Source organism: Pinus tabuliformis, chromosome 9, assembly GCF_031772625.1.
Source record: "Pinus tabuliformis cultivar Carrire ecotype Pingquan chromosome 9, CPIR1, whole genome shotgun sequence".
Classification (NCBI taxonomy): domain Eukaryota; kingdom Viridiplantae; phylum Streptophyta; class Pinopsida; order Pinales; family Pinaceae; genus Pinus; species Pinus tabuliformis.
Window position 1 is genome coordinate 1057238432 of NC_142307.1, and position 3760 is coordinate 1057242191.

The window sequence follows — 3760 nt, forward strand, 5'->3', positions numbered from 1 at the left end:
TCATCCTTTTTTTACTTCCTTCCTTTTCCTTTGCATCGAGGCTGCCGCAGGCAATAGGGAGATCGAGGTCCATCGTTGCTGCTGTCCGGGTGGATTCCTAGGTGGCCTTAGTGCCGGGCGAGGAGAGTTGGGGCTCATTTATAATATAGAGGTTGCATGGTTGGTCATTCTCCATTTATTTCCTTTGCATCGAGGCTACCGTAGGTGATCGGGAGATCGAGGTCCACCATTGTTGATGTCCGGGTGGACTCCTAGGTGACCTTGGTGTGGGGCATGGAGGCTTTTGGAAGCATTTCTAAGGGAGTGCGTGAGTGGTCACTCGTTTTCTTGTTGGTTGGGGCATGGTTGCAAACTCTGGAGTGGCCTGGGTGCATTGTGGCTCAACAGGTCTACCCATTTGTTCGCCATGTCCTTGGCATGTTGCGTGTGCTCCCTTCTTGGGATGCAAGAGGTGCAAGGCATAAAAGTTTTACATGATATTTTGATATCTCTTTGACTTGATGGGTGTTAAGGTTGGCTCTTGGAAAGATTGCACCTAGAATGCCCTTTGAAGTGGGAGGGTGCTACCTGGTTGATCCTACCAGTAGTCATATGCTTGTCTCAAAGATTAAGCCATGCATGTCTAAGTATGAACTAATTCAGAATGTGAAACTGTGGATGGCTCATTAAATCAGTTATATTTTTTTTTATGGTACCATACTACTAGGATAACCGTAGTAATTCTAGAGCTAATACGTGCACCAAGTCCCGACTCTTTGGAAGGGATGCATTTTTTAGATAAAAGGCCATCACGAGCTTTCCCGCTTCTTTGGTGAATCATGATAACTCGACGGATCGCATAGCCCTTGTGCTACCGATGATTCATTCAAATTTCTGCCCTATCAACTTTTGATGGTAGGATAGAGGCCTACCATGGTGGTGATAGGTGATGAAGAATTAGGGTTTGATTCCGTAGAGGGAGCCTGAGAAATGGCTACAACATCCAAGGAAGGTAGTAGGCTTTTAAATTACCCAATCTTGACATGGGGAGGTAGTGAAAATAAATAACAATACTGGGCTCATCGAGTCTGGTAATTGGAATGATTTCAATCTAAATCCCTTAACAAGGATCCATTGGAGGGCAAGTCTAGTGCCAGCAGTCATGGTAATTCCAGCTCCAATAGCATATATCTAAGTTGTTACAGTTAAAAATCTCGTAGTTGGATCTTCGGTTGGAAAGGTCGATTCAACTACTCGTTGTGCACCTGACCTTCCATCCCTTTTGTCGGCGGCATGCTCTTGGCCTTAATTGGCTGGGTCACAGCTCCAGCACTATTACTTTGAAAAAATTAGAGTTCTCAAAGGAAGCTTATGCTCTGAATACATTAGCATGGAATAACGTGATAGGGGTTGGGTCCTATTGTGTTGGCCTTCGAGACCAGAGTAATGATTAATAGGGACTATCGGGGGCATTCGTATTTCATTGTCAAAGGTGAAATTCTTGGATTTCTGAAAGACGGACCACTACAAAAGCATTTTCCAAGCATGTTTTCATTAATCAAGAACGAAAGTTGGGGGCTTGAAGACGATCAAATACCATCCTAGTCTCAACCATAAACGATGTTGACTAGGGATCGACAGATGTTGCTCTAAGGAATTTGCCAGCACCTTCTAGGAAATCAGAGTGTTTGGGTTCCGGGGGGAGTATAGTCACAAGGTTGAAACTTAAAGGAATTGATGGAAGGGCATAACTAGGAGTGGAGCTTGTGGCTTAATTTGACTCAACGCGGGGAAACTTACCAGATCCAAACATAGTAAGGATTGATAGATTGAGAGCTCTTTCTTGATTCTATGGGTGGTGGTGCATGGTCGTTATTAGTTGGTGGATCAATTTGTCTGGTTAATTCTGATAACGAATGATACCTCAGCCTACTAACTAGTTATGCAGAGGTTCCCATTCGCGGCCAGCTTCTTAGAGGGACTATGGCCATTTAGGCCATGGAATTTTGAGGTAATAATAGGTCTGTGATGCCCTTGGATGTTCTGGGCTGCAAGCACACTACACTGATGCAGCCAGTGAGTTTTTCTTCCTGGTTCAAGAGGATCGGGAAATCTTCTCTAATTACATCGGGATGGGGATAGACCATTGCAATTATTGGTCTTCAATGAGGAATTCCTAGCAAGCACGTGTCATCAACTCGTGTTGACTACGTCCTTGGCCTTTGTACACACTGCCCATCGCTCCTACCGATTAAATGATCTGGTGAAGTGTTTGGATTGTGTTGACAATGGTGGTTCACGACCGTCGACATCATGAGAAGTTCATTGAACCTTATCATTTAGAGGAAGGAGAAGTTGTAACAACGTTACCGTAGGTGAACCTTCAGTAGGATCATTGATAGCATGGGTTTTCTTTTCTGGTTTAGGTTGGTTGGGTTTCGATTGCAATGTGGGACTATGTGGTGTGTCTCTAGGGGAGCGGGTTTGGTGTTTGGTGGGAACATTGTTGGTTACTTCTCTTGTGGTAACGCTTGTTTTTTCGTGTGTGTGCCTGCAAGCCATGCTTGTGCTTGTCCCACCCATCCTTTATTTTTCATTCCCCCAGTGTGTTTTTGTAGGGGGTTCGGAAGCTTTTTTCTTGGGAGCCCTTCCGACGATCTATTTGGCTGGGCATGGTTGCTGTAGTTGAGGTGCTTGGGAAATACAATGGATAAAGTTAGACTCATTCATAGTGGAAATGCTTGGTATTTTGTTCATTGGAAGGCATGGGCCAAGGGTGCGGGATTCCATAGTTGGTTCTCTCGAAAAGGCGGCGTTGGTTGATGTTTTGCTTGGGTGAGATTTTTTTTCTGGTGGTTGGGTCGAGGGAATGGTTGCTTGTGCACCTGGTAGCTCAAACCTTCCGTGAGGGGTGTTGTGGAGGTAAATCCCCTCTACGGGCAGAGATGATCCCTACTAGCCTAGACCGGGTCTAGCAACAATCAAACAATGCTATCACGCAAGTTCCTAATTGCAAATTAAAGGTGGATGATGAGAACCTACTTGGATTCCAACGCTAATATTCGTAGAAGAGACGTCGCTCTCGTTCCTTTGCTTCGGCCGGTCACGATCCCCATGATCTCCGTGATTGGACACCTGCACATGCAAAGAACAGCACAAATACAAGCATAAAATCCAATAGACGCAATTATATATCAGTCAAAAAAGATATAACTCAACATCAATCATTACAAAGGACAATGAGAGTGGAACCATAATGATAGTCATCTATTATTGATAAACAACAAAGAAGAATACAACCATAGTTCTGACGTCAAATCCTCCTTTAGCTGGGTAATCAGCTACACAAGTCTTGCAAAGCTTGCTGGGATGGGAAACAAGCCTCTCTCTCCTTGGTGACAAGAATCTCCTCACTTAGATTTGGCCTTATGGATGCAAAGAAGGCTCTTGCAACTTCAATCTCTTGAACTCCTGGAACTCTTACTATCACTAGCACTAGTACTCTGCTGGAACTAGCTTGCTCAAGGCAAAAGAACATGCTTTTATAGATAGAGGGGAAGGAGATAAGATCAATCACAATTTCCATGGGATTGGCTTTATCACTTAGAAGCTTCCATGAAAGGTGGTAAACCACTTCCCTTCTATGGAGATTCGAAGCCAAACCATCCTAACTCAACACGGATTCAGTTGGTGAATGGGTTAAGGAGAACCTTCGGAAGTTTGTTTGTTAAAAACTTTACCCAACTCAGTTGGCGTGAGTGCGACTCTGAGACAGAGCACC

At 44.4% G+C, this 3760-nt stretch overlaps 1 pseudogene; it reads left to right on the forward strand.

Moving 5' to 3' along the window:
* Window positions 1-564: 564 nt before the first annotated feature.
* On the forward strand, window positions 565-2377 carry LOC149152348 (18S ribosomal RNA; annotated as a pseudogene).
* Window positions 2378-3760: the final 1383 nt, after the last annotated feature.